We start from the raw sequence: 15,980 nt of genomic DNA, 5'->3' as shown, positions 1-15,980 counted from the left end.
ATAAAGATGAATTTGAGACCCTACATACTCTTCTTTAGTTTTTAATTCATCTATCACTTCAGCTTTACTTCCCATTATTGCTATTTGACATATCAATCTAAATACTAACTACTTGGTAACTACTTTGTGAGTCATGCATAACTAATACACTTAACCCTTAAGGTTACCCCCCCCCCCCTCCGGTTTTTTCTATCTCATTTTCTGTGTGTAAAAGATAAAGAGCCCAAACTGCGTGGCTTTTTAAGTATGGATATGACACATATTTGAGAGTTAGAATTTTTTGAATATCTCCATCTTGGCGAGCACAGAATGACAGCAAACCTGGCAGGGTCATCCAGGTAAAGAGCAAAAATATTTTTTGACTAAAACAATGCATTTTATCTTACCAAAATACTAAAATATCCTATAGTAGTACATCCTCATATAAAATGTGTTCAAGTCAATTTCAGGTTCCAGATATGAACCTGCAGATCCTGATCCTCCAGGTCTCCAGAAATCTTTAAAAGGCTCCTCTGGCCGCAATTTTTGACTTAGAGACGTAAAAGGGGGACATAACTGAAGCTTTTTTGATGCTGGGGGGGGGGGGTTATTTCTCAGGAACCACTTGATGAACCGTTCAAATTTTTTGGACTTAAGCTTTTAGGGGTATGAACATATTATGGTATAAAAGTCAACCCCCCTACCCCCACCCCCAAGCCCCCCGGGGCTTAAAACCCACCTAAAAATGAACCTAACCTTAATTTTCTCAGAAACCATTTGACCAATAGGGATGATTTTTTAAACTTAAGCTTTTATGCTATTAAATTAACTTCTAGTTTAGAAGTCACCCCCCTGCAACCAACCCCTAGCCCTCCGGAGCTTAAAAAAATCCTATAAATGAACCTAACCTTATTTTTCTCAGACACCATTTGACCAATAGGGATGATTTCTTAAACTTAAGCTTTTATGATTATAAACTAACTCCTAGATTATAAGTCACCCCCTGCCGCCAACCCCTAGCCCTCCAGGGCTCCAAAAACCCTAAAAATGAACCTACCTTTATTTTTCTCAGAAACCATTTGACCAATAGGGATGATTTCTTAAACTTAAGCTTTTATGGTTATAAACTAACTTTTAGATTTTAAGTCGCCCCCCTGCCGCCAACCCCTAGCCCTCCGGGGCTCCAAAAAATCCTAAAAATGAACCTAACCTTAATTTTCTCAGAAACCATTTGACTAATAGGGATGATTTCTTAAACTTAAGCTTTTATGATTATAAACTAACTCCTAGATTATAAGTCACACCCTTGAAAATAAAGGTTAGGTTCATTTTTATGGGTTTTTTGATCCCCGGAGGACTAGGGGTTAGCAGCAGGGGGGTGACTTCTATACCAAAAGCTAGTTTATAACCATAAAGGCTTAAGTTTAAGAATTCATCTCTGAGAAAATTAAGGTTAGGTTCATTTTTAGGGTTTTTTTGAGCCCTGGAGGGCTAGGAGTAGGCGGCAGGGGGGTGACTTCTAAACTAGAAGTTAGTTTATAACCATAAAAGCTTAAGTTTAAGAAATCATCCCTATTGGTCAAATGGTTTCTGAGAAAATTAAGGTTATGTTCATTTTTAGGGGGGTTTTGAGCCCAAGGGGGCTAGGGGATGGGGGTAGGGGGTTGACTTTGAAACCATAAGATGTTCATACCCCTAAAAGCTTAAGTCCAAAAAATTTGCATGGTTCATCAAGTGGTTCCGGAGAACCCCCCCCCCCCCCCCCAGCATCAAAAAAGCTTCAGTTACGTCCCCCTTTTAAACGTAAGCTTTTCTTATATGTCAACATAACATATCTAAATTTCATAGAGATCCGCAGCCGTTTTCCCTGCTGACCGCCTGCTGCGGCCGCTGAAATTTATATTTGATATTTCTAATATAAAATTTACTTAAAGATAAACATTTTCTGTAAAAAAATTGTTCTTCTAGCTTCAAAAATAAGAAAATTACAGCCGTTTAAAATTTTTAAGTAAAAAAGGTTGTTAAATAAAAAGGGAACTAAGCAAAAATTGACTTTGACTTATAAAAGGTCGGAAATTTATTATCAAACAGGGGACTTGCACAAAAAAGATTTAGCCCTCTAGGTCTAATAGGAACTGAGATAATAGGGGGGGGGGGAGCGTTGAACGCCCACCCCATCACCAACCGATTAAGGTGCGGCAAGGGGCCCGACTGTTAAGGGTTAATAATACATATTTAATAATTCATATTAAAATCGATAATACTGTAAAAATGGTTGAATGCTTGTTTCAATAGAAAATTAGATTTAACTAATAATAATGTTGAATCTTGTATCAGGAGATAAACAAATAACCTTGTGTTGCAATAAAAAATAAAAAAAATTATCCAATTTACTTATGAAAAAAAGTGTAATACTGTATCTATAATCTTTTTGTACATAAATGATAATAATATCAGGTTATATTCCATTAATTTATAACCACCTAAATTTTTTGACACTTACAACTTTTAACAGCTCCCTTTAACCAAAATCAAGGATAGTTTATTTAAGTATGTCACCAAAACTTCATTACATAAGTAATACATTTTTACAAACTTTAAAAAGAGGATTGGGAAATATCTCCCTCCCCAACATTAACTTTAATCACTATTGTAAACAATATTAAAAGTTATAAATATATATCAATCAAGATCTTTAGAGGTATTAACTGTGGTTTAATTACATATGTATGAGAGCTCCTTCTTGTGTCAATCACTTTTATTTACTGATTAAAATTTGTACAGTACAGTTGTACAGAATATTGCAAGATTTTTTTTAGTTAAGTCTGGAAATTAATGATTAATTTATCTAAAAATAGATAGCATAGAATTATCTTAATCAGTGGCTTAATTTTATACACCCGCCTTAAACACCTTCCCCCCCCCCCCACTCTTTATTTTAAGGGGTGTAAATTTATTTCCTTTACACCCCCTTGGAATTTATAGAGGGGTGTATCTGAGGGTGTAGGCTCTTGTTAAGAGGGTGGACATGGGTGGACACCTAGGGAGGTGTATCCATCCCCCTTAATTTTACAAGGGTGGTGTAAACAACCCCTACACCAACCTTTTGCACGCCTTTGATCTTAACTATACTTTTAGTGTACATAAAGTTGTAAATTCAGTAACTATTCTACAAAAATTACCTTCCTAAATTGATATATGATTTTCAGGGTAATCTCCGGTGGACTAAACATTAAAATTTTATGGAAAAAAAGATATCTTTGGAACATGCATGACTTGAAATTATCCCCCCTTTGTACTCAATACGCATTTTTTATTCTAAGTGCGTAAATTTTGCGTTTAAAGATACCCTTAGTTTAAGCATTAATTTCTCCAAAAAATGATGAAAAAAGATAAATTTTTTTTTGATAAAATGATAAAAGTATATGTAAAATGAAATAACCAGCAAAAAAAATTACAAAATTACGTTAAATAGAACAAAAATTAGAGCGTTTTGTATGCCTTATAAAATGCGTATTTCTCATGAAAATTGTAACGATTTAGTGTGTTGAGTAAAATATTTACAAACTTCCCGCTTTTATAAGAAGCTAGAGCCTTTGTGTATGGGACTCAACCCACGGAATTCAGTCGATACGGGACTCAACCCATTATATATGTAAAATTACCAGTTTTTAAAAATATTTTTTTTTAAATTTGAGAACTAAATTTTTAGAAAATAAAAAAAAAGTTTTGAAAAAAGTTTATGTAATTTTTTTTTATTGTAGAAATTTTTTTATAAAATATGCTTTATAACAAAGTTTTCGAAAAAAATTTTCTCAAATTTAAAAAAAAATTATTTGTTTTTAAAACTGAGAATTCAGTCCACACGGTATTCAACCCAATATATATAAAACTCAGTTATAAAAACAAATATTTTTTTTTCAAATTTGAGAAACAATTTTTTTGAAAATAATTCTTTTTTCTCAAATTTTTTTATAAAGCATATTTTATAAAGTAATTTCTACAATAAAAAAATTTACATAAACATTTTTCAAAACTTAAAAAAAAAAATTTCTAAAAATTTAGTTCTCAAATTTAAAAAAAATATTTTTTTTCAAACTGGTAATTTTACATATAAAATGGGTTGAATCCCATGTGGACTGAATTCCGTGGGTTGAGTCCCGTATGGACTGAATTCTGTGGGTTGAGTCCCGTATGGACTGAATTCCGTGGGTTGAGTCCCGCGTGGACTTAATTCCGTGGGTTGAGTCCTGTATGGACTGAATACCATGGGTTGAATCCCGTGTGGGCTGAATACCGTGGGTTGAATCCCATGTGGGCTGAATACCGTTGGGTTGAATCCCGCTGGGCTGAATTCCGTGGGTTGAATCCCGTGTGGGCTGAATTCCAATGGAACCATATTTCTAAGCTACTAAAATTTTGTTATAATGTTCTAAAAATGCATGTTCTAATTTTAAACAACACAAGGATGGAATTTAAATAAGGCACCACAACTAAAATATGAAAAGTAATGATGATATAATTATATTATTACCAGTTTTGTTTTTAGGAAGCTAGCCCTTTGATTGCAGCACTTTTCCTAGAATTTTTTAATTGGACGTAGCAACGAGTTATACCAGTTTATGGGCTCAAGTATTACATACCATTGAACCGTAGTTCACATTGTTAACGTCTTTAGCTTGCCGCAGCGAGATGTATCACTTAAAAGTAGCTTGCCTGATAAAAGTACGTCCGATCATGTATATCATATGAGGTTTAGTGGACGTACCAACATCTTTATGTGTAAATTATAGGGCTTTATGCGCATTGTTATGGTAAAGTTATTTTATATGGAATGAAATTTTGACTTACCTACATTATATTTGAGTAAATTATAGGGTAGCTATACTCCCATAAGTGTTGTCATAATAAATCTATTTTATATGACACGAAAGTGTTAATCATTGGCGATTAACAATCTCATTAACTATCAGGGCACCTTATTTAACCCAGAAACAATTTTTTGACATGCATGCCACAGGATCTATAGAGACAGTAATTTATTTTCAGTATGGCTTCGAAACCGATTAATGTCCGCAGGATTAGAACTTGTCCTTTGCCATACTGAAATATCATGAATAACATCGTATTACAGACAATTTTCCACGAATGATAAAATATTAATCTTAATATTAAAATCAGTTTTTATTTTATTTTCAGATTTAAGTTTTGGGATTATTTGCAGCAATTTTTAAAGCCCGTCTCTGCCCTTTCGAATACAAAGACCCTAGAGGCTAGGGGCGTAACCACTCTTCTTCTGTAAAGCTAAACTGTATTTTTAAAAACATATAATAGTCTGTTTACCCAGACGTTTATTTATAATTATTTTCTACTAATTATGTCAGTAAACAACAATATATAATACAATGTAATAACTATAAGCATTCTTTTTAGGCCAAAACCAGATAAATTTTCCTAATTTTGACGCTAAAAATTGTAAAGCTTAACAGGAATGACAATATTATTATTAAGCAAAGAATATTTAATTTGTAAAAAGAGTGAAAAAGTGATAATTTTGAAGTAGTACTGAGACATTTTATAAATGAAAGAAGTTTAAAACAATTTTTAGATACTACATCTATAATACAAAATAGAACGATGTCTGTCTTTTTGTTTGTTTGTTTGTATCGAAGGATCTCGCTAACCGCTGAACCAATAGATTTCTCCTTAACAGGGTTGCTTCTCATAGGTCCCAGGAAGGTTTATATCTATTTTGGGGGAGGGTACCACCCTTCGCCACTATAAAAAAAATTTCCCTCTCCCCAGTATCTCGTATATGTCGCATCGAACGGGATGTAAATAAATTGTCCCAAGCCTCCCTGAAAATCACAATATAACTCTCATATAACTATGTCTTACATATTCTAACTAATAAAACATTACTATATAGACGTACGGACAGAAATATTAAAAAGGCTTCGCCATTAAAAAGCTGTAACCTTTTTGCCCCCTGTATACAACTTAACAAAAAAAAGAATGCGTTTGAAAGGTTTTAAAAAGAATTGAATTTTAATACACAAGTCCATTAGATTTAGTAAGTAAGGATAAAACCTTTGGTAAATTATTTTTTATACTTTTAAAATATTAAATATTGTTTTAATTGTTTAGGTTTCAATAAATACAACAAGGGCAATTATAAGCAGTGCAATAGACAGCGAAGCGTTATTAAATTATTTCATTAGTTTTATAAAGTTGTAATATATAGGTATTTTAATTAGATTAATAATATAAATAAAGATAAATAAAGATATCTTACTTTATTTTAACACACCAAACTTAGAGACATTTCATAGATGATATATATAAAGCCGTCAAATTGACGTCTAAGTCAAAAAGTTACAGCTGTTAGATAATAATAAACATGAAGCTAACTTGTCTGGTATGTACGTTGACTTAAAGTTTTGTTACTTGAATTATTAGAGACCTTGTAACAATATTATTTACTTTTAATAACGCATTCTGCATTCTGTGAATATAACCAGAACAGTACATAAGTTTAAGGAAAACCATATTAATAGAGTAGTTTTACCCCTCAAAAAGGAATCAATATTTACAAAAAAATACTGCATCCATAATTTTCCAAACTCATTAAAAATCCGCCATAGTTAGGTCCCGGCCCTTTGACCCCTAGAAATTGCGCTAATTAAAGATTGCAGTTTTAGGCCTTTCAAAATATAGTTGTATTGTTTCTCTTGTATATCAGGGATACAAGGATAGGACAATAGACTGTGTTTTCATATAGCAAATCTTCCTTGATTAGGCTACAAAAATATGGAAGTCTTATTGAATTGATAACCTTTAACATTAATAAATTTACATAAATTTCTAAATTCTGCAATGTCAAAGCAATTATGTGATTCTCTCTACCAGAGAAGTTTCTTATTTGTCTAAAGCTTGCCTATTAAGTTGAGAACCCATTTCGGTAAAATTCCTTATGAAAAATATCAAAATCTCCTCCCAAACTCACAAAAAATACTTGACTTCTTTTAGTTTCATATTTAAAATTTGTTTTGTTAGGAGATAAATGTCGTTTCTAGGCTACAGGCGAGGCCGCTTGTTCTTCCTATTGATAGAACAACAACAACAACTATTATTTAGACACACTGTTCTATCCTTGTATTCCTGTGATTTATACAGTATACATAGGCAGGCATATTTTACTTCATAGGAAACTACATCCTACTTTTTATATTTTTTTTAAGCAAGTCTACTCTACTAAATTGTTAGTTTGTTAGTCTCTTTTTCTTTTTTGTTGATAAAAAGTTTAAATTTTTGGTTTGTGTTAAATGGCCGTTAGTGAGTTGTGTTCTGTTGTGAGTATTTATATAGTAGTATGTGTCTTCTAAAAAATATTCAATTGGCACGATTAAAGTGATGTTCTAAAATCAGAAGGAAGGATAAATAAAATTGTACATAAATTTGTTGCGAAATTTCGTAAATCATACAAAAAATTGTTGTCAAAATTTTTAAAAAATGTTCTAAGTGGAGGTTAGGACTTTCTGGTAAAGATTATAAAATCTAAATGTCTAAATCAACAAAAAGAGCTATCTGTTACGGATAGACGGACTGACCGACCCTAATTATAGAAAAGCTTCGCTATTAACAAACATCTTTCCAATAGTATTTTGTTGTGGCTCCAAAAAATATGCCTAGAGTGTCCTTTTAAAGTTTGGTCAAGGTCTAAATAGGCCATAAATTTGACTAATTTTACACAAAACTAACATTTACCCCTTTACATAATACAGATATTATCTTGTTATGAACAAAATTATAAGTAGAGAAGATTCTCTTCAATATATGTTCCTCTGTCTGTCTATCTGTGTGTAACGCTTATATGTTTCAGTTTGGCTACCATTTTCTCTGAACATAATGCATATGTTATCTAATTTAGAAAAAGATTTTTTGTAGAACAGCTTATGAACAAGAAGCAAACACTTAGCTGTCAGTCTGTCTGTCAGGCTGTAACACTCTTGTTTTTGCTTTACATTTATCCGTTTGACGAAGCTTTTAATAGTGCCTATAAAAATGACGTCATCCAATACAAATTACCAAAACACAGAATAAATTACTAATGGCAGATCAGTATAAATTTTAATCTACCAATGGTAGGCCAGTATACCGTCATTTTTTATATGCACTATAAAAAGCTTCCCATTTGACCCAGAGCCTATAGCGTCTCGCGTCTGTCTTACTGGCATCAAATATTTCCGTTTATTTTTACCTTTTTAATTTCTTGTTATGCCTCTTTAAAGCATAGAATTAAGAGATTTCCTTCTGTGATTATTGTCATCCTTGTTTTTCTGTAAATTATGATTTTTTAAAGACAGGTTGGGTATGGTACTTAGTTTAGTTTTAATTAGAAAAATGCAGTTATGCTAGAAGGTATTTTTAGGCATTCTGTTAATTTTATATTGAGTTTAGACTCTTAAAATGCACCTTAAACGTGTAATTAAACAAGGTTAATTGGGTCTAAAACTAGCGCATAAAAAATATGATTTAAAAGTTTTGGAGGAAGTATACGCAATACGGTAATAATATAGTACATCTTAATAGATATAGAATATATGTAGATATTATGATAGGAGAAATTTTTTTGTCAATTTAAGTTGCTAACATGGACATCATTTATTGGTCAGTTCTTTTATCCAGTAGGTAAATGGGGATGAGGTTAAGGGAGTAGTCATATTAGCCAGCTACAAGTTTTAGTTTAATTAGAGTACTTGATAATCTGGTGTAAGATCCAAGTAATAATAAATCCATTTACATCTGCAAGAAATAAAAGAAACCTTCAACATGGTGGTACTTATCTCGGTTAGACAATAGACATTTATCTATTATAGAATAGCCTCCCTACTAACAAGGATACCAAAAACCATAAAAACTAAATACATAGAAAATTTCTAACTAAATATTCCAGACCGATATTTAGAAGTAGTTCTATTAGCTTCAAAAATAATGTTATCAAGGTTTACCTCTCCCCCACCCAAAAAAAAGCTTTGGCGTACTTAACCAACTCTGCAAAAAAAATTGTGTCGTTATTATGTCATCATAAGTATGTAGTTAAAATGTCATTAGCTTGTAGATTTGTCGCTATGATGTCAGCCAAGAATATATAAAAACCCATATAGGCGACGTAAATATTGAGAAAAAAGAATTTCAAACAAACCCTTGAATTTGCAAATCAACATATATGTCCATAATTGTATAAGAGCATGTTATTGCTGCTGTACTTATGAGCAAAATTGAGCTTTATGATTTTTATCTTTTAGTTTACTAAGTCATGTTATTAAGCTTATCTTTGTATAATAATTATTGATCATCAAACTCATTACTGATTATCAACAGGCCAGAGACAAGAATTAGGAAAAAAACAAGGATTATCATATGCCACTAATATTCTAAATAGAAAAAAACCATGTAGTTTTATGTAAGAAAAAAAAAGTTCATCGTATATTTTAATTTTATCATATTTATATTTGTGTGAGGTGACAGAAAAAAAAACAGCATACGACAAAAGGAGGGAGGGGACATTGGGCTGTTTTTTTTATACTATTCCCTTAAGTTTTAATAACGTTTACTTATTCGTTGGCTAGCAACTTCAAGGAATATCAATGAATTTTGATTAGTTGGTTAATTAAGTTGAGTGTCCAAACGTTTCAACCCCTAATTGTTATCTACAGAAGGAGTAATTTTGTGTACCCAAAACCTTCTATTCTTCTTTGTTTATAAAAATAGATTAAACCTACTATATATTTTGTAACGGGTCAGTAAAAGTCAATCAATTAAATTTCATAATCATGATTCAATTAATTTGTATATCTTAATAATAATAACATCAATCTTTTAATTGTTGTCATGGAACCTCCTTAAATTTACTGGCTAGCGGTTGCGGCTCTAGCCTTAGAGGGATGTGCAGCGCCCTAGCAGATAAAGAACATTCCCAACAAAATATCAAATATAATCACGGAGGGATAGGACTTTGGTCTGTTTATTACACTAGTCTCCAAAGTCTTATAATAACGTTTTCATATTCGTAGACTTAACAACCTTGGGGACTTTTATTGAATTTTAATTGATTGGTTAATTTAGTTGAGTGTCTAAACATTTCAACAACTAATTGAAGAGAAAATTTATGATTAGAGGGTATGTTCCCTGAAAAGCTGAATAATGTCGTTAGCGAGCTCTTAAGCTTCCAACAGACAAAAAGTTGAAATTTTATGTTAGAATAAAGTTCATTTCCTTAGAGCAGATTACAAAATGATTTTTTAAATTATTTTTATAACTAAAACTCTTTAGTTCTTTTCCTTTGAATTAATTCTTGTTAAATTGTAATGATTTATATTTTAGTTATCAGTTCACACCAAATAATTATCAACTAATCATGCAAATCTTATTCTTCAGAGTCATTCAAATTTTAAAATTAGCGTACACATTTCTAATATATATAAGATCATTGGCGTGCATATGGTATACTTAAGGAGTTGCACAAAGCGCACCCAAAAATGTTGACACCCCTTTTTAAAACGAACGTTATTGTGCAAACAAGATTGAATTTGACTGTATGAGAATCACTAAACACTTAATTTAAATCAAGCCTAATTTCAAATATAAAACCATATCAATATTTTGTAAAATGTTACCTTTAACTTTATCAACAAACAAGCAGCTACGCCCCTATAAGTCTTTAAATGGCACTGATGGTATGAGGGGAAGTCGCCCCCCCTCCCCCATTTTAAATTCAAGTTAAAAATAAACTTTCAGGTGTAATTTTTTCTTAGGAGAATAGTTACAAACCTTTCCTGGACCTATAAGAAGCTTCACTGTAAAGGAGAACCATATCGGTTCAGCGGTTATGTGATCCTTCGCTACAGACAAAAAAAGCTTACTTCTTTATATAATAGGATGTGAAAAAATAATTAATGTTGAAACGGTTTTGAAATTTGCGAGTATTATTTGCTCTTCTATTTAATTGTTTTTTAGTCTTGGCGTTGTCCTTTATATTATGTTCAAACAATAACAAATATTTTATAATAAAACTAAGAAAATGTCATTTAATAGATTAGCATCGTATTATAGACAGATTTCCGTGGATATCAAAATATGATCTTTCAGTATACCAGTTCTAATCCAGTGGATATTAATCGGTTAGGGAGACATACTGAAGAAAAAAAACATTACAGTATTAAGAAAGTTAGTGTCATTAAGTCAGGGAGGGAAGGGGACATTGGACTGTAAATCATGCTGACCCACACAGTTTATAAACTTATTTTGGCATTGGTTGTCTTAAAAGCTTTATTTTGAAATCTTAATCAGATTTCAAAAACTATCATTGTCTAATTTTTTCCATTACTAATTTGAATGTACATATGGTTTATTTTTATCTATCATAACAAGGGGGTGGGGGAGGGTATAAAAATTCTTCGTTAATTGGCTTATTCCTTTAGATCCCTATATTGAGTGTATCTGTTTTTGGTAGAACAAGGATGACAACATCCATAAAAGTAAAGCTCTGAAATGGAAGGACAAACGAACATTAACACTGTAGATCGTCAGAACTGAATTAGCAGAATATTAATGCATCAGTACAAACAATATTGTAAGTAAATTTGTTGCAAAACTGCATAAATAGATAATACTGTTTAAGGACATACTTACATTTTTGGGACTTGTTTAAAGAGATGCTTTGCTTATAACATCGTACCTTATTGTAATAGGAATCAGTTTTCAAAAAATCAGAAGAATCGGATAATTTTAAAATACAAAAATTTGTTGTCAAAAAAGTTAAAAATCGATATGTTTCAAATGGACGTACGGACATTCTGGTATTGATTTTAGAGTTGCTACGCTTTCTAAATCGTACCTAACTACTACAGGAATCATCATGCAAAGTTTGGAATCGATGGGACAATTCTAACCTGTTTAAATTAACGAAAAGAGCTAACTCTATGTGAAGGACGTACGGAAGGACCGACCCTAATTATAGAAAAGCTTCGCTTTTAAACAGTGGTGTAAACCACTTTGCCATCGGAAGGGCAAAACATTTTAAAAGAGTAGCTGCGCGGCTGCAAAATCAGCGTAATTGTATGTACACCTCCTACATGAATTGATCCAAAAATATTCGCAAGGGCCCAGGCAATACCAAATGATTTGCTACACGCAAAAGACAAAAAGAATAATTTGAATCGAATTTTTCAATTTAGATTTGTTTATAGATAGTGACGCGAGCGGTGATTCAAAAATAAATAAAAACAAAGGAAAAAGGATGATGTTCTTTTTTATTCAATATAAATAACAAAAAATTGTCTGAAATACGATTCTATACGTGATTTTTCAGTATGGCTGAGAATTTTTTATAACCCAGCAGATATTAACAAGAAAATATTCTGTAGTCCAGTATCCAAAAGGGAAGTTTTGTTGCTGCAAAAATAATTTGCAATACTGTGATTAAGCAATTTGTTCATTTGCCAGAAATTTGCATTAGTCGGGTTAAAACCAAGGGGAAGTGGTTAACCCTTATAATAAAGTAAAAGGATCTCTGTCTGTCTGTGTGTATCGAAGGATTTCGCTAACCACTGAACCAATATGGTTCATGGTTCTCCTTTGCAGGGTTGCTTCTTATGGGTCTTGGAAAAGTTGATCAATAATTTGGGGGAGGGTATCACCACACTCCCAAGAAAAATAGCCCCTGGATAGACTCAAAAACTTTTTCTTATTAAAACTACATTAAAAAGTGCTTTAAATATGGGAAATTTGAACTTTTATTAAAAAATCCTTCTTGTACCTATTAATGTATTAAGGATAGACAAGTAAATTAGTAGATTTTGTAGGACCACCTAGTCTCCATAAAACTATGATTGCAAAACAATCAGACAACAACTAAGAAGAGTGAGTGAAGACGGGAGGAACAAACTAACACATGATATTGTAGTGTAGCTACTCTATAATACATACAGACAACTAGAATAGTGAGTGAAGACGGGAGGAACAAACTAACACGTGATGATATTGTAGTGCAGCTACTCTATAATACATACAGACAACTATAAGAGTGAGTGAAGACGGGAGGAACAAACTAACACGTGATATTGTAGTGTAGATACTCTATAATACATACAGACTACTATAAGAGTGAGTGAAGACGGGAGGAACAAACTAACACGTGATGATATTGTAGTGCAGCTACTCTATAATACATACAGACAACTATAAGAGTGAGTGAAGACGGGAGGAACAAACTCACGTGATATTTTAGTGTAGCTACTCTGCAATACATTTAGAAACTTATATTTGGGATTTTCTTGTTAAAAATTAATAGTAGGTGGATGAATCTCTCGTATGAGGTTTTTTTCAAATTAGCAAAGTACAGGGCGACCACCACCTTTTTGATATTAATATTGAAAATAACGTACTACAAAAAAATTACAATGAACATAATAACATACATTTTTAAAAAAAATAACGTACAATAACGTACCATAAAACACATATACATATCTATAATACAAAGTAGAACGATGTCTTTCCGTCTGTCTGAAGCTTAAGATCTCGGTAAACAATGAACTGATTGGGATCTAATCTTCAGGGAATATACCTACTGGTCCTGTGTTGGTTTTAAGCTATATTATCTCTCACAAAAAACTGAAAGCAATTTTTTCTTTTTGTAAACCAATATAAATAACACACCAGAGAAAAAGTCTCCCACTAAATTTTTTCTCGCTTTTTCTTACAAATTACTAAAGGGGGACTTCCCAATACCTCTTGGGGCAAAGCCGCTATTATTTATAGAAAGTAGTATACATTATATAAATTTTTGGATTCAAATTAATGAAAAACCCCTTTAAATATAGAATATCAACAATCAACATCATATTCTACATTTTAATCTGAAAAAAATCACAGTTGTTTAATTTTCTCATTTACATAATTATTATCATGTAAAAATATGGGAAGAAATAATTAAAAGTTTACATAAATTAAATCATTAAATGGCGCGCGGAGCGCGCCGGAAATTTTTCTACCCCCCTAAAATCTGTTTTGGTAGTTAACTACCCCCCTTAATTAACTCCCCTAAGAAAATTTATTTGCTTTTTTAGCCTATAACCACAACAGGACCAGTTAGTATATTACCTGAAGAGTAGAACCCAATTGGTTCAGCGGTTACCAAGATCGTAAGCTTAAGAAAGACGGATAGACAGACAGACATCGTTCTACTTTGTATTATAGAAAGTAGTATCTCATTCCTATAAGTACGTACATGAAAACATTAAAATGAACTAAAAATTATCTCGCTAACTGATAAACAAATATGATACTCTTTTAGAGTGTAACTTCTCATATGTCCTGATAAGGTTTGTATTTAGTTTAGAGGAATTTTCTTTTATATTTACTGAAATTCTTGATTGAGTTGAGTTTTTTATTTTATGGAAGCTTCACTATAAGGTCATAACTCCCAGGATAAATTGGTAAAATGGCGCGCAAAGCACAAAGAATTTATTTTGCTAGTTTTTATGAAATACAAATACATTAATGATTACTAATACTAATCAAACATTACAGAAAAACGTACAATAACATATGCTAAAATGTTCATATTGTACACAAAAATCAATAACGAACAAAAACGTACCAAAAAACCTAAAAGTGGTGTTCAATATGAACATATTGAACATAACGTACATAGTGGTCACCCTGAAAGTAAACAATCAAAGGTCACATTCATTCATACAAAAATTGTAGTTAATCACATGAAGGGGACATTGAACCATCTACAGGGTGCGCCACATAAAACCGGACTTTTCTAAATTGTAAACAAATTAACATAAAATCGTCAATTTTAAAGATTTTATTAAATTTTAAAAACTGGGAAGCAAACTAGGTATATGACTATTAGATCAATGAATAAAATCGCCGTCAGCATCAATCACCGCCTCTACCCGCCTCCTCAACCGCCGGCAGTCCCAGGTCAAAATGTACCTGTCCAAGCTGGCGAAGTTCTCCTTGATAATGGCAATGAGGAAGGTCTTTGTGGTATGAGCACGTCTATTGGTGCATGCTTCAAAGTAGCTCCAGGCCCAAAAGTCCATTGAGTTAAGATCGGGCTGCTAGGAGGCCACATTTCCTTAGGATTGTGAGTAACCGCACCCAACAAATTCACCCAACTTTCAAGCTACCCTTTGGCACGCAGGCCTTTATTTGGACCACAGTTGAGCTAGAACGACGTTCTTTACCTTTTTAGAAATGGCATGAAGATTCAGCTAGGGTTGTCAGTGCAATCCATAGTCTAAAGTGAGTTTTTAGGTTCCATATGCAGAGTGACCACTCAAAATTTACAAATATATAGTACATTTATAGTACATAAAAATTTTCATATAGTACCATATAGTACACAAAATTTAAACTAGTATAGTACCATATAGTACCAAAATTTTAACTAATTATGTAGTAATACCATATAGTACCAAATATTAAAAAATAGTACCTATATATCTTATTAAATAAAGTAGTAAGGGACAAGGGTTTTATGTCTGAAGCCTAAGATCTCATTAACTACTGAACAATTGGGTTAGCAATTTTAGGTAAGCTTCACTGAGGTCGTATGTAGGTTTTGGGCTATTTAATTTTCAGAATTATGTCCTTGGATGTCCTAGAATCTAGGTACTTAGCTGCTAGTCTATATTACAAAGAAGCTTGATGTCTGTCCGTCTAAAGATTAAGAATTTGGTAACTGCTGAACTGAATAGGCACTACTCTCGAGGGAATATACATACTGGTCATATAGTGGTTTTAAGCAATTTTTGTGGGGTTGGTAAATCCTAACCCTCTCAAAAAAAAGAAAATGATTTCCCCCACTAAATTTTTTCTTGTAAGTAAAAAGTAATTGCTGAACCAACTGGGCTATACTCTTCAGAGAATATTTGTACTGTTCATGTGGTGGTTTTAAGCACAGTGTGGGGCGAAGCCGC

The sequence above is a fragment of the Acartia tonsa genome, chromosome 3 (genome assembly GCF_053477335.1).
Source record: "Acartia tonsa isolate MP-2025a chromosome 3, ASM5347733v1, whole genome shotgun sequence".
Taxonomy (NCBI): Eukaryota; Metazoa; Arthropoda; class Copepoda; order Calanoida; family Acartiidae; genus Acartia; species Acartia tonsa.
Note: the sequence above shows the minus strand (reverse complement) of the source record.